A 26,823-nucleotide genomic window follows, 5' to 3' on the forward strand; every position below is an offset into this window, starting at 1 on the left:
GTTGTTGTTTTAACTTAATATAATTTATATTGTTATGTTTTGGTATTATCTCTTATTGTAGAGCTGTGTGTGACCACCACGTTACACAATCAAACAAGAAGCTACTTGCAGTTGAGAGCGGATGGATGTAGGCATCTAGAAAGCACAAGATCTATGGAGTAGATGCTGATGAGAGAACAGGTGAGGAGGAATGGGGAGAAGTGAAGGGAGGGCAATCAATATTCAGATTACATTGGGTGAAAAAAAACCCTGCTTAATAAAGGGGGTGGGGAAGTACCTGGAGACCATTTTTCTTGATCTTGAGAATTAAGCCTGCCCTGAAATGTTATGAATATACCCAGTGATACTCCATTGGAAAAAACAACAAGAACAACAACAAAAACAATAAACATTCTCTCTTCCAGCAGCTCTCAATTGTGAATAGCTTCTTGTTTAGTTGAACTTTGTGCTCACTTTTCCTCCTCTGGGTTTTGTCTGGCTTTAACTTGTACATGCTGCCATAGTCTGTGAGGCTCCATGGTATGTGCATCAATCAGTCACTGTTTGGAAGACACTGTTTCCTTGGAGCCATCCACCATCTCTAGCTCTTACACTCTTTTCTTCTCTTCTTTGCATAAATCCCAGAGTCTTGGAGTAAGGAATGTGATATAGTTATCCTATGTAGGACTGATTGCTCCTAAATGTCTCACTGTCTGCACTTTTTCCAATTGTGTGTCTCTGTTAATTTCCATTTACTGCAAGAAGAAGTTTCTGTGATGAGGCCTGAGCAATGTACTAATCTATGAGTATAGAAGTATTTCATTATCAGTTATTTTATTGTTGTTTGTTTAGCAGAAAAATAGGAATAGATTTTTTTCCCCTAGGATATATGATCAAGCCAGTCTGATGTTTTTCATTAAGAGTTGTCAGGTATAGGCTCCGTCATCTAATCAAAACGTAATTGGTTACTTCCATAATATCTGTGCCACTATGTTCCAATATATCTTGTAGGCAGGCCACTATTGTAGCTCACAGAATTTATAGCTGGGTAAAATTGATAAATACTTTTCTCCTCAATAGCAAGTACTGTAACTTCCAGCTCCATGAGCACTGGTCATTAGAAGTGAAGCTTCTATTTGGGTACCAGCTCTAGTTCTCCGTGTTCAAAGATATAAGTATGTGGATCTTCAGCAATTTGTCTTACTGTCAGCATGTGGAGGCAGTAACTGGTAGTATTGGTAATAGCCTGTAATGTCTAAGAACAGTCTCTGGGGGAACTCTTTGGCCAGTGTTTCAAAAGCATGTAATCCATTTCTGGTAACATTTCTTGGCTTTTACTCGGAAGCATGTAATGTCTAGTTGGGACATTGTCTCCTCCACTTTATTGTTTCCTTATTTAAATTCTTTTTATAAATGTATATATTTTAGGAAGCTAGTAGGTCTTTATACAGCTTTCCAAATGGTTGTTGGTATTAGTTTTCCCTTTCCATAGTCCTCTTCGTACTATGCCTTTCCATCACAACCCTGTTAATCCTGTTCTAATGTCCCCTTTATCCATTTACAAAGCTATACTCTAGTGCCTCTTCTTTGGAAAAGTCCCTCTTTTTCCTGGTCCCTCCCTAGTTACCTAAGCGGAACATTCAATCTAAAGCTTGCAGTGCTTGTCTTTCTTAAGATGGTTATTTCTGTCTGTATCCATTTACTTTCAAGGTTCATTTTTCTTAATGGCTGAATAATATTCCTTTCTGTAAATACAGCACGTTTTCATTACCTTTTCATGAGTTGGTAGATAGCAAAACTGTTTTTAATCTCTGGCTATTATGAATAGAACATGTATGAGCAAGTATCTAAGCCATAAGATGCAAGGTTTTTTGAGTACATGGCTAAGAATGGTAGAGCTGGGTCTTGTGGTAGGTCTATTTTCAGCTTTTTTCAGGAACATCTGCACTAATTTCTATAGTGGGTATACCAGTTTGCATTCCTTTCAGAAAAAATAAATGTTCATCTTTCCTTTTATACTTGCTAACGTCTACTGTTATAGCTTTTTTAAATTTAATTGATCTTGGTCATTCTGTGTTGGGTAAGATGCAATCTCAAAGTCCTTTTAATGTGCATTTCCCTGATGGCTAAGGGTGATGAACTCTGTTTTAGTGTTTCTCAGCCATTGACTTTTATCTGTTGTGAACTCTCTGCTTAGTTCTCTACCCCATTTTTAATTGGGTTGTTTGTTTTCTTGATGTACAGTTCTTTTTTTAATTATTTGTTTATTGTAGATACTGATCTTCTGTTAGATGTAAAGATTTCTTTCTGTGCTGTACAGGTACTTCTTAACTTTATAGAGTCCCATTTATCAATTGTTGGTCTTAATACCTGTGCTATCTATTGTTATTTTCTCTTTGGAACATCCTTTCCTGTGCCATTGAGTGCAAACCCATTTTCTAATTTCTCTTTTGTCAGATTTAGGGTGTTTTGTCTTATGCTGATGTCCTTGATCCATCTGGAGTTCAAGCTTGTACAGGGTGATAGATGTAGACCTATTTAATTTTTTCTCCATGTAATCATCCAAGTTTGGCCATAATGATGTATTGAATGGATAACGCTGCTTTACTCCAGTTTGTATTTTGGGCTTCTTGTCAAATATTAGTTATCTGTAGAAGTGTAGACTTGTGTGCAGATCTTCAGTTCTGTTGCATTGATCATTGTGTCTGTTTTTATGCTAATAGTGTGACCTTTTTATTCCTATAGCACTGTAGTACATACCTTGAAATTTGAGATAGTGACACTCCCGTATGTTTTAACTTTTCCAGGGTTATTTAGCTAGCTATTATTTTTTTTATTCTTCCATATGAAGTTTACGATTGTTTTTCAATTTCTGTGAGGAATTGTGATGCAATTTTGATGTGGATTTCACTAAATCTGTAGATTGGGTTTTTTGTTTGTTTGTTTGTTTGTTTTGGTTGATTAGATGACTATTTCACCATATTAATCCTACTGATCCATGAACACAGCAGATCATTCCATTTTCTGTTACCTTTCATCTAAGTGGGGGGAGAGAGAGAGAGAGAGAGACAGAGAGACAGAGAGAAAGAGAGAGAAAGAGAGAGACAGAGAGACAGGGAGAGAAGAGACAGAAACAGAGACAAGAGCTACTGTGAAAGGAATTGTTTCCTGATTTCTTCCTCAGCATGCTTGTATCAAGGTTACTGATTGTTGTGTATTAATTTTTTTATTATTCTGCTTTGAAAGTATTTATCAGCTGTAGAAATTTCATGGGAGATTCTTTTAGGTATAGAATCATATGATTTGCAATTAAGCATACTTCAATTCCTTCTTTTCCTACTTGTATCCCATTGCTCTTCAACTGTATTATTGATCTGGCTAAGTGTGGAGAGAATGGATTTCCTTGTTTTCCCAATTTAAATGGAAGAGCTTTGAGTTTCTTTTAATTTAGGATGATATTGGCTGTGAGCTTGCTGTAAGTTCCTTTTATTACATTGAGATATGTCCCTAGTATCTCTCTGAGTTTCATTATAAAAGGATGTTGTATTTTGTCAAAGACCTTTTCTGTATTTAAGTAGATAATCATGTGATTTTTAAGTAGATAATCATGAGATTTTATGTAGATAATCTGCCTGTTTATGTGATGGATTGCATTTATTGATTTCTATATAATGAACCATCCTTGCATCACTGGTATGAAGCCAACTTGATTGTGACAGATACTCTTTTGGGTTTGATTTTTAATTGATTTTGCGTGTATTCTGTTGAGTAGTTTTGCATCTATAGTCAAAATGGATATTAGTCTGTAATTTTCTGTTTTGGAGAATCTTTGTATAGTGGTTTTATTATCAGAGTAATAGGACCTTCGAATAATTTGAAATTGATTCTTAAGTTTCTATTTTGCAGAATAACTTGAGGAGTATTGGCATGTAAATCATTAGATGTCAGTCTCCTAAATATTATGGGATGAAATTCATCTTTTCTGGATGATAATAAATAAAATGTAATTAACATAAGATAGACAGGGCTAGAATGTAGCTCAACCTGTAGAGTTCTTTTCAATATTTACAAAGGCCTGGGTTCAATCTTTAGCATCACATTAACTGGGTATTGTGATATACATGTGTGGTTACAGCACTCAGGAGGAAAAGGATTCCAGCAAATTAATAAACCAAGGTTATGCTTGTCAAAAAGCCAGTTCAGGAATAGTCTGGGCTACATTGAGTCCTCATATTTTGATAAAACTGTCCCAGTTAGGGTTACTATTTCTGTGATGAAACACCATGCGAAAAGCAATTTGAAGAGGAAAATATTTCATTGGCTTACACTTCCATGTCACTGTTTATCACTGAAGGAAGTCAGGATAGGAACTCAAGCTAGGAAGAAAACTGGAGACAGGAGCTGATACAGGGGCCATGGAGCACAGCTGTCAGGTGCTTTGCTCTCTGTGGATTGCCTTTTTTCTTATGGAATACAGGACTCCCAGTCTAGGGATAGCCACACCCTTAATGGGCTTCTCCCTCATCAATCACCAATTAAGACAATGTTCTACAGGCTTGCCTGCGTTGATTTCATGCAGGCATTTGAGAACTTAAGTTTCCCTTGTCCCAGATGACCTTAGCTTATATCATGTTGACATGAAACTAGCCAGTACTAAAGCAAACCAAAACAAATAAGATAAGCTAAGAAGGTGAGTGATTTTTGTTTAATTCTAAAGATAAGTCTTTTTCAGAAACTAAAATCTATGGATGACTTGGAAAAATACTACAACCTTTTTCTATAACATGTTTTATTGTTTTATCTATTTTTCTATGTTTAATATATTTTCCATCTTACTTAGAAGCCAGTAATTTTTTCCTCAGTGTAACTTGTCTTTTTAAATAACAGATATTATGGGAATCTCTGAAAAGGACTTGTTTTCCTGTTCTTTTGGACACTACCAGTATTTGGCTCTCCAGTTGATAATGATTTCTACAGTACATCAGATGTCGGCACAGTCTCTTCTGTGGCCATTTGAATTGTTCCATTTGCTCTACAAACAGAAATGTGAATTCTCATTAGAAACATTCCTTTGGATTTCATGATGACAAGATTGAAATCTTTTGACCTCAATGTCAAAGAAAATTCATTATTGAATGAAACCACCTAATCATGACTAATATTTAAAATATTAAAAAGATGGTCTGTAAAACTGCCTTACTCAGTTGAATGCTTCAGAAAAGTTGTATGGATGGTAAACATAATTTTTTTTCCATGATGACAAAAAGTATATATGGGAAATCAGACTGGCACCGTTTGAATTCATTTCATATGAACCCAATAGTTTGAAGCAATGTTCATTTCTTTAACTCAGGTTTTTAAGTCAATAAGATGGTGGTCATATCCTTCTGCAAAGAAGGAAGTAGAACCATCCAACATCTCTGATTTCATATAATCTCCTTGCTGCCTGGATCATCTCTGGATGGGAGAGGGAAGCCTGGTTTTCTTCAATATTTCCCCGGAGCCTGACAGACTAGTTCCTGGCACTCAGTCTGTCAGCCTCGATTTATGTATCAACCAATATCACTTTGTTCCAAGAAAATGATTAAATTGCCTAAGTCATAATTTCATCTGGGTTTAACGATTTAAACTATGCTGTCACTCGTGCCCTTGTCATTCAGATAATTTCACAGCCATCGAATGTTATGTAGTGCCATATTTTCTGTTTTAAAATCAAGTACTGTGACGTTGTCTCTGCCCTCTAGGAGCTTATAATCTTAACAGTTTTTCTTCCAGAAAGCTTGCAAATCCCTATGCGTTTTGAATTTTGCTTTAGTCTTTCCCCAAAGTCCTATCCCCCAAAATTTTATCTTTAATTGGAATAACAAGATGTAGTACCGGTGTGTGTAATGTGTGCCTCTGTGTGTACACATGTGTGCACATACGAGTACACAGGTATGTGTATATGTATGTATATATGTCCATGAGAACATGCATCTGCCCTATCAGTAAGTGTGCATATAATCTTTTTAGTTTTGGCTAGTAGGGCTTTGATAGTCTATGCACTTGGCTTGTTCGACCATGAAGAGATGGTAGTAACAGTTTTACAATACTCTATTGATAATTTGAACTAAACTCAATGCTTTGTCCAGCACATCAGTCTTAATCATAGAGAAGCTGAGAGTGCAGAAAATACCTGTCTCTTCTTGTTCACACACTAGGTGGAAATCAGCTTACTCCAGTAGCTTCCATGTGGATGGTAGCCAGTCTCTTCTTCCCTGTCATGGAGATATAGACCTCAAGTCACTAATAATTTTAAACAGAAGCAAGCTAGAAGGATTTTTATTTTTATCTCAGTGTCTTTTCAAATGCAGGAATCTTCTGAATGCACACATTATGGATAACTGTAGTACCTGTCTTTCTTTTCTAAACAAGTCACCTTCATGCAGGTCTTGGGGGAATATCCTCTTATCTCTATGCATGTGATAACCTACTTGCTGCTGAGGCTGGCCCAGACTCTCCTCTCTCTTTGGCAAGTTTATTTATCCTTTTCCCCACTTTGACATTCCTGGCTCCAGCTGCCAGGATAGGCTTGGTGCCTTTATCAGAGTAGATTAGTTGCATTCTACAGGATTAGAAAGGTTTTAGAGAGCAACTGAGAGTTGGCAAAAGGAGCCTGTGTTGTTTAGAAATGTCAAATAAAAAAAGTGCTGCCAGGTTTCTGAGGGAAGAAAATGGAAGGACAGATGGAGGCACCTTTAAATCAGGTTTTCGCAGACAAAACGGTGAGAAAACAGCAGCCAGGACCTTTAAGAAAACAATCTTCTTATATGTTCAGAAAGGAGGAGGGTGTGGTGAAGCAGACAGAGAATGATGCGTTTCAATAAGGAGTTGAAAATTTTGAAATTGGACAGTTTCTGGCATTATACTCCAGACTTTTCTATTCTATTCAATCTTTTGGAGCAGCCCTGGGAGAAGACAAGCCAGAGCGTGGTGTTGAAGGGCACACCACTCTTCCATTACACCTGCTGCCTGTATTCTGATTTCTTTGATGATTTGAAGAAGGGGGTGGCTGTGGGGCTTTTGTCTTTGATGTGCTTTCTCAGAGAAAGGGGACAGTTATTAGCTCAGAGAGAAGCCTTGATCTCCTAAAGAGTCTGTGCTGGTGACAAAGGAAATGAAGAAAGCTGATTTTGGCACTATGTCTTGCATCTTTCCAGCAATGGCCCCCCACCCCCACCCCCACCCCCAGTACAAAGAGAAGTCACTGCTTCTGAAACCCCCAAAGGCTGAGTTAGGCAGGAGACAAGAATCAGAACATGTTGCTACTCTACTATATATGCAAAAGGATTGGAAAGTGTTCCACCATGGTCTCTGCCTTTACTGGGGAGCAGCCTTGAAGAGAAGGGAAGACACAGTGTGAATAGAAAGAAAATGGATGAAAAAATGGCCAAGATGTTAGAAACTTGGCACAGACTTCCTTGGGGTTTTGTTGAACTTGAAGTGAAACACTAAAGTCTGATGGGAAACCTCCACAGGAATAACTTCTTTTCTGTTTAAAAGATTCTCTGTGTGTGTATTACTACACAGCTGTGGCAGTGTGAGGGTGTGGGTCATGTGTATGTGAGTACAAGTACTCAAAGAGGCCAGGCACATTCTATCACTGGAACTAGACCTACAGATCACTGGGGGTTGGGAACCAAACTCAGGTACCCTCCAGGAACTCTGACCTCTGAGTTGTCTCTTCTGCTCCAAAATTTACCTCTACCAAGCCAAAAGTCAGCATTCTCAACTGCTGAGCTCTAGTATCCCTTGTTGCCTGTTTGTTTGTTTGTTTGTTTGTTTGTTTTTCAGCAAAGAGAAGCAGAAAGAATAAAGTTTGAGACTTCCCTATGTTGGGCTAAAGACCTATGAATCCTCCCTCAGGTATCAAAAGTCAGGCAGTTAGTCAAACTTAGTATCCATTTATCATACAGGTAGGGGTGGCTAACCCTTTGTGTTGGTTCAGGGTTCCTTTAAAAGACAAACAATTTACTTGTAAAACTCACACCTCTCCCTTTAGCAGCTCAGCTGTGCTGGTGACCTCTACTCCTCCCCAATGCTTCTCTGAATATGCCATGTTTCAAGGCATCGCTAAAAAAGAGATGACATCACACTAATTTAGTTTTGTTAGTGATTGAGTTGCCATCGAGATCAGAAACCCATGTCAGGGCCATCTGTAGATGTAGTACCAATCAACAGGCAACCTATTCAAGTGCATCCAGGGTAATTCCTTCTCGGAGAGAGCAGGATCCTCGGGGAATGTTCATGTGCTTCTGGTCTGAGAGCAGGGACTCAGTCTTATCTTCTCTGGCTAATACTCAAAGCTTCTTAGACTCTTTCTCCTTCCTGTTTTTTTCCCTTCACCATCGGGTTCCTCCTCATAGCCAGCGCATACCCAGCCTTGCTTTTATGCCTCTTTACCCTGACTGCTCTCTTCAGATATTTCCATCTTACTTCATTATTTGCATGTGTGTATCAATACACAAGGAACCAAACATACCCCAGGGAAGCCAAGGTTCTTCTACAATTTATTCATTGACTAATAGTTGAGTGATAGTCTCATGCAGCCCAGATTGGTACAGAACTTACTCTCTTGGGCCAGTGTTGAACTCTCTGTGTGCCTCCTCCAGGGACCAGAACAGGCTTCCCTTCACATAATAATGTTACACAAGCATTTATATCAATAACTTCCAATTATGAGGTAAATGAAGGAAGTCATACTTCCTTGGGCCATTCATAATATCATCCTAGTCAGCTCTTTTTAAAAAGGTGTTTCAATTTCCCCAATGCAATTTGCAATGCAATGCCCTGTCTTAATGAATCCTTATTCTATTTTCTATGGGTGTGTGTGTGTGTGTGTGTGTGTGTGTGTGTGTTGCCATGCAGATATATGTGGCAGCTAGAGATTGTCAGCTGGGTATCTACTTCATTGTTTTCTACCTTTTTCAATGTTTGCCTTTGCTTTGCTTTTGAGACAGGGCCCCATTACATAGTTCTAGATTGCTTAGAGCCCACTAAGTATATAGATCATTTTAGTTTTAAACTCATAGAGATCTACCTATTTCTGTCTTTAAATGCTGGATGAAATGTATGGGCTAACATACTTAGCCTACCATGTTATCTATCTATCTATCTATCTATCTATCCATCCATCCATCCATCTATCTATCTATCTATCTATCTATCTATCTATCTATCTATCTATCTATCTTACTAGTCTTGTACTTGCCGTTTCAACTAGTATTGCTTGGCAAGGAGTCCTAGAATCCACCTGTCTCCACCAGTGCTTGAGGGTATAGACATGCACCACCACATTCAGCTTTCATGTGGGTTCAGGAGATCTAAACCCAATGACCAAGTTTCTGCCATAAGCACTTTAGCCACTCCACCATCTCCTCAACTCCGTCCTGTCTTCTTCATCACAATGGCATCTCTGGATATCTGGGTGTTATCAAATCCAGACTCAGTTCTACTAGTAAATGTAGCCTCCCCCAGTCTTGAAGCAGGCTGATTCAGACTTTGCTGCCACTGAATATGAGATCACCTGGGGTGTAGCCTTCCGAATTTGATGGCTATATTGTTATGTCAACTACCCCTGCTCCTCTCTGCTACCTGCTGAGAGAGCCTTGAGACATTCCGGAGACACATCCTATCCTGCAATCCTGCAGTCGCCTACAGGCTGGCTCAAAGCACCAAGGATGGACTGGCTGGGGGGATGAGCCTTCCCCCATAAAATCACAGTCTCTCAGTAAACTTGCGGGCCTTGATCAGAAACATTTGTCTTGGCTTCATTATCTTTTCTCGAAGTCTAAGTCTCTTTCAGCCCCAGCCTGCCTTCCAGAAATACCTGGTTCATGTAGGCTGCGGGTAGGCTTACAACAAGTAAAAGTCTCCATAAGGGAGATAAACTTTCTGCCCTAAAATCATATTAGGATATAACCTACATCACAATGGCACATTCATAGTTATAGAAACCTGGACAAATGGGAATATTTTCTGAGGGCTCCTAACTCTTCTAGTAAGTATCAGGATGTTCTCTGAGAACATTCTCAAGTAGAATCATCAGCTTATAAAACCAAGAACAATAGGAGGAGATTGACTACGCTCTGAGTCCCCAGAAACATTCTAAGAGCATCAGTTCCCTGAACGAGAACATGAGTGAATAGTACAAGGCAAGTGGGGAAATAGAGATGCTAAGGTCACCCTAATCTGAAGCTCAGTGCAATACTTTTCTTCTCTATAATGTCCTGCAAATCCAACATGAGTCTGTGGTTCATTTTAACTTGCTTTCTGATGACTCGAGTCACAGGTTCCAGGTTTGTGTTGCACCAGTTTGCAGATTACTGGGCCCTTAGCTGAAAGACTTGGTTTACGGGGTGTTTGATTCAGTATAATATGTGGCTTTTGGGGACTTACATAAAACCAACTGATTCCTGCATTGAACGGTGCATGTACTGGGATGCTGTCCTTGGCTTTACTTTCTTGAAGTTTCTGAAGAACAGAGGTCAGTAGACCAGAAGCAAGAAAGCTGGAGAAGCCATCTGTACCCTCAAAACGGAAACTGACAGGATTTTAAAGCACGATTCTAAAGTGCACCAGCTGGATGACCTACTGTCTATACTTTCACAGAGCTATTGCCAAACAATTCAATTTACTTTCAGAGCCTTATTATTTTACTTTAAAGGTTTTAAACTAACACGAATAGTAATAGGTTTCATTGCTGCATTTTCTTTTCTTTTTTAAAAGTAGATATTTTCTTTATTACATTTCAAATGCTATCCTGAAAGTTCATTATATCCTCCCCCCCCCCCGCCCTGCTCCCTTACCTACCCACTCCCACTTCTTGGCCCTGGCATTCCCCTGTACTGGGGCATATAAAGTTTGCAAGACCAAGGGGTCTCTCTTCCCAATGATGGCTGACTAGGCCATCTTCTGCTACATATGCAGCTAGAGACACAAGCTCCAGGGGTACTAGTTAGTTCATATTGTCATTGCTACATTTTCAAACAAAATTGTTTTGTTGATTCTCTTCCCCTATTGTCTCCCCCATGTGCCTTTGTATACTTCTACCCCTCCCACAAGCTGTCTCTACTGTCATATCATGTATACACTATTGCCCTCCTGATTCTGCCTCAACACCTCTTTTCTCCTCTTGTGGTCACTGTACTAATTTCTAGCTTATATACTCTCTCTAGACAGTTTTAACTTCATAGTTTTATATTTGAGTACTTCAATCACGAGCATTGAGTTAACACTACTCCATCCCTTCTTCTTTCAACTCCTCCAGTGGCCCCACAGTCCAAAACCTCTTCTATAGTCATTATTGTTACATATATAAGCATACATGTGTATGTATGTGTATATCTAACTTAATGAGTCCATTTAGCTTAGTTCCTATGTACCTGTGTTTGGGACTGACAACCTATGTGGAGCATCTGTCTGGAGGAGACTGATTATTCCTCTCTCAGCAGCTGTTTATCACCTGTAGCTCTTTATTTAGCGGTGGCACCATGTAGAATTTCTCCCATACACATAGATGTGACAACTAGTGTTGTTATTCTGACCTTGTTCAGGAAGCATGTTGTTGATATTTCATGTGTGCATTATTTCTTGTAATGTCTTGGGGACACTATCTCAAAGTCTACTATGAGATTTCTGGCTTTACAGTCTTTCTATGGCATATTCAGTAATTTTCCATGAGCCTTAGGAATACAGATTGAATTATGGATGTATCAGTTGGGGTTGGACCCTGCAGAGTCACTTATTCTTGTATTTTGACCACTTTGGGATCTCTATAACAGTATCCATCTTTTACAAAGCAAAGCTTCTTTGATGAAACCCAGAGCATATCACACTGGGCTGGCACATTGGATGTATGACACAGCCTGGTCTGGAGTTGGATAGGTGTCCAAAAGACTCCAGAATAACTTCTAAGATAAATAGTGTGGGGATTCATAATTCACAATTGTGTCCATGAGAGGACTGAAGTTCAGAAGGGAGAAATGAACAAAAGACTCTGTCCCGGTGACAGACAGGCAGTCAGATCTTGCATTTCTAGGCTTGAGTCTCACACAAAGCTTCTCTCTATATCTCCAGATAGGTTCATGAGCTAGGACTTGGCAGTGTCTCAAACAAAACTGAACCATGGAAGCTGGGTTCAGATTTAACACAGGACACTAGGGCCCAACTGTGTCCTTGAGCATTCACATGAATAAGCCAAGTGATTTATAGAGGAAAAGCTCAACACCCCTGTTCTAGTCCTCCAATTTTCCTGTATCTAATATGCAAATTAGGTATTGATTCTCGATGAAGTTCTGAAGCAGAAATGGAAGTTCAGTAAATTCAGGACTGTTCAACATAGTGCACCTAATAAAATATCTTTTATCTGCTCAACACCCGCATAAGACCAAACCATCAAAAGGGCTAATATAAACGATAGAGGAGCTTTCCAGACCTACACCTCATGGAGGAGCTGTTGGCAGTGGATAGACAATTGCAGGTGGATGAAGAACCATTGTTTTCTGTTTCTTTGTTTTGTTTCATTTTTATTATGTTGCCACAAGAAGATTTTCCCTGTTCTGGTGGGTTGTCTTCCACATACACATGTAGGTAGCACTAATTGAACTTAGAGGGTTATACAAGAAAGGACAATTATATATATATATATATATATATATATATATATATATATATATATTTGTATAATATGGGGAGACATGGGGCATTTGAGAAGGGAAATGTGGTAGATATGATTGTATTTCATTGTATAAATACATGAAATTATTCAGAAGAAAGAAAAGTTTATTTTATTTTATTTTATTTTATTTATTTATCATCCGTTTTTTGAGACAGGGTTTCTCTGTGTAGCCCTGTCTGTCCTGGAACTCACTCTGTAGACCAGGCTGGCCTCAAACTCAGAAATCTGCCTGCCTCTGCCTACCAAGTGCTGGAATTCAAGGCATGCGCCACCACTTCTTGTTCTATTATTTTCTTTTCTTTGTTTTTACCTAGATTCTATATTCTTCCAAATGTCAGATTTTGCCTTGAGCAGGAACAAAGAGTAAAAGAAACCACCCCAGTTCTCTTAGAAAATGATTTTGGGTTGAAGGTTTGTTTTTATTTTTCTGTAAAACTGAGATTTAAAATATAAACCTGGCAAATAGGAATTTACAGGGATGCCCAGCAGTGTGTCTAGCTAGTATCAAAGTTTGCTAATGGCTGCTGGTATCCAGACACTAAAACGAGCTATCGTGTTAATCCAGAATCTATGGTTATGAGGGCTGCCACAGCAATAGGCCATGAACTAGGTGACTCAAGTCTCAAAAATTTATTGTTTCAAGGCTCTAAAGATTAGACAGGTCAAGGTGTCAGCAGACAACTGATGTTCCCCCTCTGAGGCTGGGGAGAGAAGGAAATGCCTTGCCTATTCTCCAGCTATCTGCAGAAGTCAGTATTCTCTTCTCTCTACATTGTCTTCTGTTGGCGTCTTTCAAATGAATTCCCACCTCTTTGCTTTTTCCGGTTTATTATTCCATGCCTCATTCTCCTTGAAAGTTTGAGGAAAGCTATGGTGGGCATTCAGTTCCCCTTCCCCCCTTATCTTTTATTAAGAAGACTGCCTTCATGGGAAAAGGTTAAGGAACAGACTCGCTAATATCTACAATCACTCTCTTGAGCAGAAAATCATCGAAAATGAAATCAAAATTATTTTGTCTACATTCCATTAGCTAATGTGTGTGTGTGTGTGTGTGTGTGTGTGTGTGTGTCTGTCTGTCTGTGTGTGTCTGTGTGTGTCTAGTGTGTAGACTTGTTTTTGCTTGTGTGCATGTGTGGAGACCTGAAGAGAGTCTTGTGTATCAACTCTAAGATGCCATCTTTTTATTTACTTAATTTTAGATGTGGTTCCTCACTGGTCTCAAATGCATTCCTTTGGGTAGGCCAATAATCCTGAAGGCTCTCCTGTCTCTGGCTTCCCTGTGCTTGGATTGCATGTATACAATACCATGCTTATCCACTCTCTTTCTTTTACCTTTCTTTCTTTCTTTTTCTTTTTTCTTTTTACCATGTGATCCAGCGTCAAACTCAGATAGTCATTCTTGCACGGCAAATACTTACTGACTAATTATCTTTACAGGCCCCGTAGCCTCAGCATCTTTCCTTAAGTTTATACCAGCATCCCATTCTCTCTCTACCTGGATTCAAGGGTAGGCCTGGTGAAGAACACAAGACTTGCTGGCCAGGATGGGGACTCAATGCTCTCTTTTGATTCATACCCTTGTCTTTCACTCTGATTTACTTCCAGTGAGTGCAGTGATTTACCTTTTGGGGGATTTTTTTCACTTTGTTCTTCATAAGCCCTTTGTTGGCTTTCTAGAAGTTATTGCCACTGAATTAGATTTTAATGGAGTTAATATATCAGTATGTTATTTAGCAGTTTAGCCCGCGATTAATCCTAGAGAAGTTGGGTGAATGCCTTACCAGGAGGCTGTGTGTTCTCCAATGGCTGCATTACTCATGCGGGATACAGAAGGACAAATCTAGAGCAGCAGGATAAATGAGGCCAGGTGACTGGGGAGGCAGGGCTCCAGAGTTTAGTGGCTTAGAAGGAAGGGCACCATTTTTCTCGGAGGTGAGGGTCAGTTTTCCATCCTAGGGTCTTTGATGAGGAAAGCAGACATTAATCCTACAGAAAATAAGATGAAAATGTTACTCACCTCTGAACCAGGCTTAATGATGAATCAATAGATTTGCCTTCAGATTTCCAGTTTCAGTGCCCTGAATCTAAACAATGGGCAGGTCTCTGGCTTATGTGCACCTAAGACTTACAGTTAAATTAGTTTTTTTTTCTCCCATTTTCTTACCAAATGTGAAGCAATGTAATCTCTATAACATACTCATTAGTAAGATCCAGAGCCATTAAATCCAATCCTCGGTTTTCACCCATGCTATCAAATACACATTAACCCCTCTTGCTTTTTCACTTTTCAGAGAATGGAAATAACAGTAGAAAATTCATCTGAATTTTGCTCACAAACACAGAGAGCTACAATGTTCTGAGGAATCTACAGATAATAATGAACATTTTTTGTCTTCCTGACTTCTCATGTGTATTCTGTGTGCATATGCACACATGCATGTGTGCACGCACGCACATACACACACACACACACACACACACACACACACAGAGAGAGAGAGAGAGAGAGAGAGAGAGAGAGAAAGAGAGGTGTACAGGTGTATTCAACTGTGTGGAGGCTCCAGAGTTAATATCTGACGTCTTCCTCACTCTCCTTTGCATTCACTGAGTGGGTCTCTTGTTGAGCCCAGAGCTTACAGATTGTGCTGCTTGGTTACCTAGATGGTCTCTAGCACTCTGACTCCACCTCCCCTCCAACCCCCCAGATTGCTGGGAATCTAAGTGTCATCCTGCCTGCCTGCCTTTCAAGTGTGTTTGAGGATCCAACTCTGCTTTCCATACCTGCTTTTTATGGTAGGCACTTTGGCCACTAAGCCATGTCCTTGGCTGTCATGTATACTTTTCCATCTACAGGTTCCCTAAAATGTTGGAGCTCCTGCCCTTCTTACTGTGATGTCATCACTTTCTTTTCCACCATGGATATAGTAAGTGGCACATTTGTCCTATAATGGTACCTTTGTGAGACAGACAGAGCTAATTTTTCATTCTAGATACCTGAAGCTACAGGCTACATTGAAAACAGGGAAAAAAAAAAAAGCCAGCAGTTCTAGGTTATGCTGACACAGGTAATGACTTAAAATTCCTCTGAGCTTAGATTTTTTTTTTTGTGCTTATGAGTCTCTAAATTAGCTTTCATTATCTCAGCAGGTCTCTGCCTTTTGAGTTTTGAAGCCATCGTTTATGAATATAGCCAGAGCACTGAAGTTGTTTGCTTTTAAGGTAACAAACCCCTGCTGGATGGGAAGGTGTGAGGTATTAGGGTTAGTGAGAATTGCAGTCAGTGGATATAGCATTGCTCTGAGGTGAATTAAAGAAGTCGAGCTTGATTTGATTTCAGCTGCAGTGTCTTTAGCCGGTACCAGAATGAATCCATGCCAGAACTGGCAGGGACTTTGAAGTGAGAGAATCCCTGTGGATTTTGTATAATCGCACCACACGAAGGAGGGAATATATGAAACACCTGTGAGATGCCACCCTGCCTCTGGTCCTGTGAAGAGGTTTAATGTTTAGACTCTCACACAGTGAGTCTCAGCCTAGTGGAATTTCTATCAGCAACAGAGAAAGTAGGCTCATGAGCAGCAAATACTATTTGCATCACTTAGAACCACAGACTTGAAAAGGACTAAGAAGTCATCAAAACTGCCTGCCCTGCTCTTGGAAAGAAGGCCTTCCTTGCAGAAGGCAGAGGACACTTGGCTATCTGGACCCAATTCAAAGGTTACAGGCATCTGCATAAATCATTACCCCTGCTTACCAACATCTGCAGCTAGTACACAAATTCTCAGAAATAACATGCCTTTAGACCTGGCTGGGGTTCTTCCAGTTTTTGCTGGAAGAAATAGGGTGCTTCATATTGTTCAGCCATATACTCAAAGCTCTATGGCAAAAGAGTTCATTACATGGTGAAAGACACTAGCTTGGAGAGTATTTCTTGGAGGAAGTGCTCTCATCCCTGACTCTATCCTCTGCAAACTCGAATTGTATTGTCTCAAAGACACTCTCATCCCCTCTGGACAGCCAGTCTGCACACTAGATGGCAGTAATAGCCCAGTTTCAGAGTCCCTTTTTGTCTTCCCCTCCCCCTTTCTCTTCTGGCATAATCTTTTCTTGTCCATAGCAATAGAGAATAAAAGATGCAAATAAAATCCCTTTATTTTGTACAAGGCTCATTCAGAAAAGCTGATATACAATTAAAATGATCAGGAAATAAATATTTTAAACAATATTGAAAACTTCAGGCATGGTGGGTTTTTCTTGGTGGTAGAGGAAGGTCTCTGATTCATTTCTTTGTTTGTTATTCTTTTTCAGGCATAGTTTAATTACCAAAAGAGGCTTGTTGAGGCCCAAGGTCTAAGCTTAAATGAGATGATAAAAATGTATTTTGGAGATTTTGGAGGGAGTAGGAGGCAGGAGGAATCCAGCCAGGCCAGTTTTTTTTTTCTCAAATCCCGTGCTTTGCTAGCAGATTGACTCTGTGCTTTATACAACATTAATCTGGATTTCCTAGACATTCAACAGTCAGATGCATGCTCAGAGCCGCATTAAGTATTGCTCATTAACAGTAAGTAAGATACTGGAAACAGAACTATAAACCAAACGAAAGTCTCCTGACATGAGTAGGCCCCTTTGGACTGTTTGTGTAAAATTTAAATCTGTATTGGTGAGCTAGAAAGAGACAGATTCTGTGTCCGTGAAATGTTCTCAGGCCTCTAGAATGTCCTATCTGAGGTCTACTTGCAAAAGAAGGCTCCACTCTTACTGGTGATAATTCATGCTGTTACCAAAGCAGTAAAAACACAAAATGCATATACTGAAACAAATGTGTCACTCTTAAATTGAATGTTGCAGCCACGGCCTTTCCCTACTCCTAAGCACAGCTCCAGCTTCCTGTTGGAATGCACAGGCCCACACTATGCTCCCATTTCCAGCAAATTCTGCAATCATCTCTTAAAGGTTGCCACAGAGAAAACCTAAGCAGCATCCTAAAGAACAACTCAAAGCCACGGGCAGATATGAATTTTTTACTTGGCCCACATGTGAAAATGATTAATGCATTATTTATAGATACTGCCTTTCCAGGGAGCTCAAGGTCATCTGTGGACTCCCAGACAAAGGGTCAAGTCTTGAGAAGCTGGCCTAATAATCGGTGCTGACAGTTTCTTGGACATATTGCAGTGCTTTAAGTAGATGTATTTTCCTACTTGGAAAGAACTGTGAAACCTTTTTTTTTCTTTTTATTCCTTTTAAATTAGTTAGCTACTCACTTATCTGACTTGATTACAACTCATTAACTTTGATCAGAAGGAGGGCATGGGCAGGAGTGTTGCTATGGCCACCTTCTGTCTTCCTCGAGCCTCTGCATCATTCTACTCTGAGAAACATTACAACTAGCCTTTCCATGTAACAAATGTACCTCACTTGCCTTATCCTGTGTCATTGATGCTTCCAGACCTTCTAGGGCTCAGAAAAGAAAACTCAGCGGTAGCACTGTGAAGCAAAGACCAGACTTTTAGATCATTCATTCAAGAACACAAATGGGAAATCAATTCAATATATGATATTATACTTACCTACAGCAGACAGGAACCAATATAGATGACAACTTAAAGGCATGGGATTTGGTATAATATCATATATTGAATTGAAGGACAATCTTTGAAATGATATGTATAACTTTATCATATAGAGAATATGGACCAGTTTTACCGAACAATCATGGGGCATACTATTGAGGTGCCAATTTCTAGTATTTAATGGGTAATGCAATGTGAAAGGACATAGGGAAGATTTGGCCGCTCTAATGCAGGAAGTAAGAAGTACATTCCAGAAAATGTGAGCTGCTTGCTTAGGTAAATATTCAAGTAAGTATTATACAAAGTAGATGGATTTCTAGGCTCAGCATGCACCAGCAATTCTAAATAGCTTTCTCCCTCAATTCTCCTGTAGTATTGTCTAAAGAGGAAAGGCTGCAATGGTCCCATCCTATCTCAAGGCTTGTATTACTACCTAGCTTCAGACATTATAAATCATAACAAAACAAAAGCGCTACAATTAATTATTCTGCTACTATAATTGCTCCCAGAGGCAGAGTCCTGTACTTTTCAGTTTTCACTTAGAGATTTTGTGATTTTCGCTCATTGATTATTGAAAATTGTGTTGCCTTGAATGCATCCACAATGAACTATTCTATATTAATTGGCTTTAATTAAAATTTTGACACAACAATTTCTTCAATTAGTCTCCACATATCACACCAGAAATTAGTGAGTGGCACAGAAATTCTTCAAATGAATGAAACAAAAACTCTTGAAAGAGGTATCTCTGTGACATTGTGACAAAGAAACATCTGTCAAGGGAAAATGTCATAATGTTATCACCAAAGCTGATGGGAGTTGAGAAAGCCCTCAGCCAGTATCTCAGGGTGTCTCTGATGAAATGGCATTGTGCAAATATCTTTGCAATGAAGAAAAAGATCAATTCTTCACATTCCAATAAAAATAGGAATGGTAACTATTTTTTTTAAAAAACTATTTTTTGCCTTATATTTTACATCTGAGACAGTCATACAATCATGATTTAGAGTTAAGGCCTGGATTTTTGAAAGGAAGCATCCTAAAATCTTAGGTCTGACTCCACGATGTACTCCACCCTTGGCTGTAACCCATGGCATTGGTTCAGTTGCCTATAAAGACTTAGCTTCCCCATCTGATAGATCTGTTTCAATTAATATAACAGCTGGGCCTACAGAGTGTACTTTACCGGATGTTACTACAATTCAAGATTCACTAATGAATCAGTGCTTCCTTAGCTACGCCATTGCATGTGGAGTTCCACGTACACAGCAAGTTCTCTGGGCCAGTCTAGCGAGCAGTCAACAAAGGGTGATTAGGTTTTACACAAATGACCATTCCTGTTCTTTTTCATTAATTTTCTTGACGTCCTTGCACCCGAGTTCCAACTGTTTAGTCTGGTGTGGTTACTTACACATGGTTCATGTCCTTTCACTACTAACACATAAGTTTATGACTTTGGGTAACATGCAAAGGTGGCATAATTTTCTAGAGAAAAGAGAAAAATAAGTCTAGACTGAAGTTAGGAGAGTTCCCATGGGAAGGTGGGAGTAACTTGGGCTACTTTCTCAGAGAAGGATGAGTGTGAGGAATGCAGGACAGGCAGTGCATCCAGGCAGGAATGGACAAAGGACTGAGCAAAGGAATGGGTGGGTAGGTGTGTTGGGAGAAATCTGCAATCAGGGTGAAGGGTTCATCACAGACAAGCTGGAATGCAGAGCAGAGCAAATGACTAAAACCAGAAGCCACATGGGACTGGAGAGTGAGAGTGGGGCTGGTGTGTGTGTGTGTGTGTGTGTGTGTGTGTGTGTCTGGGTATGTGTATGTCTGTGTGTCTGTATTGTGCTCATGACTAGAATTCAGGTTCTAGTTAGAGTTAGGGGCCATTCACATAACAAAGTCAACATGTTTATGAATAGATGTATATATTTCATCAGATCCTACTTTCCTCAGTCCAGCTAACATATTTCAGTTTAAGATTATGTGTGTGCACACATCTATAATATAGATACATTTGCATTCATCTTAAGATATAGATGTATGTTCTGATAGTCACATGTATATGTGTATTTACAATATTAAGTCACTTAAATGACAGAAACTCTGCAAAACACATCTTCAGGTGATTTTGTCATTTTCTGAACATCATGGAGTCTGCTTACACAGACCTAGATGATATACGTGTTTTCCTCCATGTAGCCTCTTGATGCAGGGCAGACAAGCAGTAAGCATTAGCTGGAGGAGCCTGCTCCAAACACAGCAAGTGCTTTTGTTCTAAACTAATTTTATTAGTAGTAGGTGTGTACTCTAATAACCAAAACCATAATGAATCCATTTATCAGCAATGTATTAACATTATAGAGAAGTGTTTGCTACTCAGTTTTCTATGCTGCTCATTCACATGGATGACTAGGTTGTAAGCTCTTCATCCATGCATCACTATAGGATGTGAGAAATGCACCACACCACAATACTATGTCAGCTATGCTATCACTGGTCATAGGATTTTCTCAGCTGCCCTATAATTTTATGGAACTCCCAATGGGCACTAGGCTTGTTGACCAAAAGTTCATTATATATGCTAGAATGGAACAGTGACTCAAAACAATAACTTTTTCTACTTCAGAAAATAATAACTGATTTGTAGTTGAATTATAGTAAGTGGCATTAATTCAACATGGGAACTATACCATTTTATATATGTTACCTAATACCATTTAAACCTACAGGAAACAAAAGAGAAAGATTATCAATTGGTGTGGGAAATGGTTAGGATCAAGAAAATCAGCCAACAATCTGTTGGCGACATCTAAATTCATATTGATGAAGTACTCTAATTTGGGGCAAATGAGAGTGGGAAATGGAAAGGGAGAAGAATCTGCGGGGAAAATATATCATAGAAAGAGAAATGGCTTTCCAAATAGAGGAGCTTTTAGAGTGGGATGGGAGATAGTGACGGATGGGTTTTAGAACCTCAGAAACTGTAGGAATGAGAGAGGCTGTAAAAGTTGCAAACTGCCTTGTGTTTATTATGATATATTATATATTAGCATACTACTTTATGTGTCTGTGCACTGCTTCAAAAAGAGTTCTTGACCTCTTACTCTTCATCAGCTCTGGGACCTATCTCACACAACAAGCTCCCTATCTTTCTCTGAGTGTTTTCCCATTGTTTCCAAGCAGGTGAGAGAGAGGATGGAATTTCAGGCTGGCTCATTTCACTCAGATCAGACCCACAACTATCTCCTTTCCAGAAATAGTTACCGTGGCAACCAGTGTCTCTAGCAGTTTCACTCTGTCATTTTCTCTTCTGGGAAGAACAAGATAGTTGGCACATGCTGGATGGAGAAGCCTTTTCCATGAGTTCTGCACTTGACAAGTTGGCTCTACTAAAGATAAATGAACCAGGATCTTAGATACTTTTGTCAAAACATGCAAAATGAGAAAGCAATCTATTTAACAGCATCAGTAGATGAAGCTGACATTGTATTACTGCTTGCTATTATTAATTATTATTGTTATAGATGCTGAGTGTTGAACTTAAAGTCTGGTATACACTCAGCACTTGCTTTTCTATTGAGCTGCACTCTGGTTCCCAACATGGAATCTGTGGATTGATGAAATCAGGGAACAGTAGTGACAGCCTCCACAAAATGTGGTCCACACTGAGATAATGATTCATTTTTCTCAATTCTTCCATTCTTTCTTCCTTCCAGTACTCCTCACTTGACAGTCTCAGATCGAAAAAGGGGCCATTTTACACTTTCCTGACATTTAGATAAAGGAGATGGGGATGTGAAAGTCTGAAAGGTGACCTAGATATGGAAAGAATACTTTCCCCAATGTTATTGTCTCTCCTCTTCCTCATCTCCTCCCCTCTCCATATTCTCCTTACTTTCACTCTCTTGATCTTTCTTTTTCTGTTATCAACATAAATTAATCGAATAAAATAAAGTTTTCTTATGACATTTTCATTCGTGTATATAGTATGCTTTGATCAGATCTACACTCCAGTACTACTTGTTTCCCTCGAAAACCACTGCTATCCTACCTCTTTTCAGTTGCCTCCTCTTACTTTAAAGTTTTTACATGTTGTGCTCATGACTAGAATTCAGGTTCTAGTTAGAGTTAGGGGCCATTCACATGACAAAGTCAGCATGTATATGAATAGATGTATATATTTCATCAGATTCTACTTTCCTCAGTCCAGCCAAGATATTTCAGTTTAAGATTATGTGTGTGCACACATCTATAATATAGATGCATTTGCATTCATCTAAAGATATAGATGTATGTTCTGATAGTCACATGTATGTGTGTATTTACAAATAAAGTCTAGTTTCTACAGAAGAAAGAAAACATGGAATGTATTTTGTGACTCTGGTAACTTTCATTTAAAATGATTATTCTCTGTACCATCCATTTTCATACATATGACATAATCCTTCTCTTCTTTATGGCTGAATAAAACTTCACAGTTTTTAAAGAGGAATGGTAATTGTTTTGAACTAATTCTGTGCTAGACATCACATGAAAAGATGTCATTTTTTTTTTTAAGAAAAAGAAACCCCTGACCCTCTGAGCTTTTAATTTCCAAGTTTTAAAACCACGCCTTAAGTGTTTTCTTATTTTGTTAAGCTTTAATTTCTTGGAGAAGTTTAGCACTTTTGTAGTAAAGGGCAAGTTTCAAGACTTTAGTAGCAACTGGATTTATACTGGGGCATAACAGAAATCAATGTATACACTGTTTGTTTTTTTTTTATTAAAGCCTGGTAGAGGATTTTTGGAGAAAAATCAAGTTGTTTGAGAGTTGGGGATTTATGAGTTTTGGCAGACTATTTCTGAGTTTCCTAATAATGATAATAAGTGTCAGGATGAACCTGATGAAGACACTTGGGGAGGGATCTGGGTAGAAAATGGATGTACTTGTGGGATAAGATGGAGAAAGAATCTCCAGCAGAAGTCCATACAAAATAAATGTGTGTGGACTTTTGAACAGAGTGATGGGGGCTGCTATAAAAATGAGAGCTGTTTTACAACTGATGAGATTACGAGCGAACAGGCACAGGAGCAAGTCAGATGAGGAGGGTTGTGGCTGTTAATCATAGTAATATAGAAGGTGACCCTCTCAGGAATAACATTTGCTAAAAGCTGCAGCATATGTCCATCATAGCCTGAGACTCACCTAGTGATATGTGAGTGTACTTTGTTTCAATTACTGAATTCTGCTGCTGTGGCACTCTGGAGAGATATGTCTAAAATGGGTGTGGTGATTATATGTGTGTGTGTGTGTGTGTGTGTGTATGTATGTGTATATATATATATACATCTATCTATCTATCTATCTATCTATCTATCTATCTATCTATCTATCTATCTATCTATCTATAACACAACAACATGCCTGCTATTATTAACTTTATTTGGTGATCTTGTATACCAGAAAGAAATCTTAGGAAGTGGAGATGCTTACATAAAGGCCTGACAACCTGAGTTTCATCCCCTGATCCAGGAAATAAGAATTAGAAATCTGACTTCCATGAGTTATCTTTAAACCCCGTCACACATTCTATGGTTCATTAATACTTGAATTTACAGACAAATATTGAGATATACAAAGTTAAATAAAACAACCACGGCAGGTAGGGTACAGTCTAGTATCTTTGACCTATGTCATTAATTTGGTTTATTTTTGTGTTCTCCATAGAAATCAAAGTAAAAAGAAATAGAAAAGAAATAGCATTGACTGACTATTCACCAATTGGCCAGGGACTCTTCTACTTGTGGTAATACCTGTGTGTGCTGGAAACATGTCTGGGAAATAACATTTATCTATTTTCCTCTTGGTTATTACCTATTTTTTTCAAAATGATTTTCTCAAATATAGGTTCCATAGTGTCCTCTGTGAGTTTGCCTTGCTTCAAACTTTCTCAATAAATTAACTCAAAGTGATCTTACAAAATAGAGTAACACTAAAAAATTTTAAGAAACAGTGATACCTTTTGTACTATAGTGTCTTCCAAAAGACAGAGCAGAAGTCAGTTACCAATTCATATCATAAAACCAGAAATACCATGGCAGATATACTAGAAAAATTATAAAGAAGAACGGTATAGAGTTATATTGATCAGAAATATAGACACAAATACTCTCACAAAATTATTATCAGATGGAATTTTGCAATATAGTAAAAAAAAAAAAGAGGTAGTATCAACTGAATTTCCATGAGAGCAGAATAGTCTAAAATAAACTCTGCCATACATAAGTATTGTACCATTAATGCATTAGTATAAATGAATACATTTAGTACTGATATAGTTTTAACGTTTTCCTTAGAATCTGAGAAAATGCTTACAAAATCAGTGAACCTCTGTGTACAAAATCAATCAACCTTTGTTTACAAAATCAGCCAACATCTGTCTTCCATAACTACTCAGGTATAAATAATTTCTGTCACATGCAAGATTATACTTATTCTCTTCAGGGTCTTGTCATATAGTATATTCCCATATTTTTATAGGGTCTTCTAGTTTATTTCATGAATATATAATACACTGATCATCATTATATACATCATAACTAATTACTCTCAGAGTCTGAAAGTCATTGGCTACCAGTTTTTTCCTTATGCTATTTCCCAATATTTTCTTTTTACTGTACTCTAAATAGCCACTTTTAAATTCAAATGTGTTTAAATAAAAATGAATTCAACCCTTTGGGCTTTTCTTTATCTCTTTTGTCAAAGTCTATATTTTAGATCTGTTATAATGGTGTTTATCTTTAATTCCAAAAATTGGGAGGCAGTGGGAGCCAGAGGAAAGCAGATCTCTGTGATTTCAAGGCCATTCTCGATTCTACTCAACATAGGGCCTTCTAGGTCAGCCAGGTTTACTTAATGAGATCCTGTCTTATTTTTAAAAAGTGTTTGTGTTTTAAAGAAAATTGTTTAAATATCTCCATATCCTGTTATCATTTTCAGCTAGCTCAAAGACTAGTATCAGAGTTGCAAGCTGTTTCAGAATACAGAGATAGTATTCAGATTCTTTTGGCAGAATGGAAAGCTATATGGTAGATTAAAATATGAAGTGTCTGCATATTATATAACCAAATTGATGTTACCTATGATGTGTAAATTGCTCTTTTTCAGGGTGCAATGGATGGGCACCCTGTGATACCCACTTCTGTAGGGCATGGGGGTCATAAAAAATGCTCTATATGAGAAGAAAAACAACATTTTTTTCTAGACTTGCCTACAATCTAGGTCACTGGAGAAGCCAAACCCACAACATCCACCACATGACAGAGGATGAAAGACAGAAAAAAATATTGCTGAGACTTAGGCTTTAAAGTCTCTTGGGGATATTGGGAACTTACAAAGAAGAGCCACAGGGATGATTAAAGAGTTGCAAAATGGCATCTCTGGGGAAAGACTCAAAGAACGGAGCTTGGTTATCTTGGAAGTGAGAGCAGTAAGCCATAGTTTCATTACAACACTAAAAATACAGAATTGGAAAGACTGGGAATGAGTATGCCCGTCATTTATCACCATGTGCTCAAGAACAGGAAGAGATTGGGCTAGCCATACTGTGATTTACATACTGAAAGATGGTAATCAAACTACCTGGGAGGAGAAGTTTGCAGAAGTTGGAGATAGCATAGCCAGATGGTCAAGCTTCAAACGAAGTTTTTGTTTGGAAACGATAAAGGGTTTGGAAACTTAAAAAATAGAGTAGGAAAGCATTGATACAGCTGAGAAGCAAGACCGCAAAGAACGAGTTTCTAAAGAGTGCAGTCCTAAAGGACTTCTCAAAGTGTCTTTCAGATATGTGAACAGGGGGCATGAAGAATTTGCCGAATTCAGTACCAAGTTGCTGTCACTTTTGCATGGTAAACCTACACATTGTCATCTCGTATTTTATTTTTATAACACAAGTTATCTTTGTGTAATACAATTTTTAGTGCTTGTCATTTGATACTTAAATATAATCAAATACATCAAAATACTTTAGTGAGAGGTATGGCTGATTTTTCCATAGAGCATATTTCTTACCCTTTGCAGTGGAAATGTTTCAGTGTTTTCCACTGGAATGTTGCCTTTGCCCAATGATACCAGACAGTGAGTGAGTGCCTCTTGAATCATTATGTCACCCTGTATTCAGAAGCTTTTATAGAGAAAAATGAAAGTATGAGAATAAATACCACTCCTTTCTTTATTAATGATTGGGTTTAGGGCATATATGGAGGATCACATCTATAATGACGCCAGTACTTAGTTAGAGTCCTGCTGAGACAGGGGGATTGTTATCTGTTCCAGGCAAGCCTTGGCTAGAGAGTGAAATCCTGTCTCAATAAAGTCTCATTACCAGAGCAGAGGATTCTGACTAAATCTCTCTGTCTCTGTCTCTGTCTCCCTCTCTTTGTCTCTCTCCTCTCACTCCAGCACCCAGCTTGAATAATGTTTGATTTCATCCAAACCCAATTTTACACAGTCTAAGAAAACCCAAACTTCTTTAAAAACCCAACTTTTATTGTTTGCTTTTCACTGTTATTTTTTCT

The 26,823-nt window shown here is 38.6% G+C and overlaps 1 long non-coding RNA gene across 1 annotated transcript in view; it reads right to left on the reverse strand.

The window, feature by feature from the left end:
• Positions 1-4,751: 4,751 nt before the first annotated feature.
• The window catches only part of Gm11351 (predicted gene 11351), a 45,284-nt gene continuing 23,212 nt past the window's right edge, over positions 4,752-26,823 (reverse strand). The window contains exons 2-4 of the long non-coding RNA NR_045062.1: positions 14,479-14,683; positions 6,155-6,236; positions 4,752-5,011 (exon numbers count right to left, since the gene is read on the reverse strand). This is a non-coding gene — a long non-coding RNA (predicted gene 11351). The remainder of the gene's footprint in view (positions 5,012-6,154; positions 6,237-14,478; positions 14,684-26,823) is intronic.

This window comes from Mus musculus, chromosome 13 (assembly GCF_000001635.26).
Source record: "Mus musculus strain C57BL/6J chromosome 13, GRCm38.p6 C57BL/6J".
NCBI lineage: Eukaryota > Metazoa > Chordata > Mammalia > Rodentia > Muridae > Mus > Mus musculus.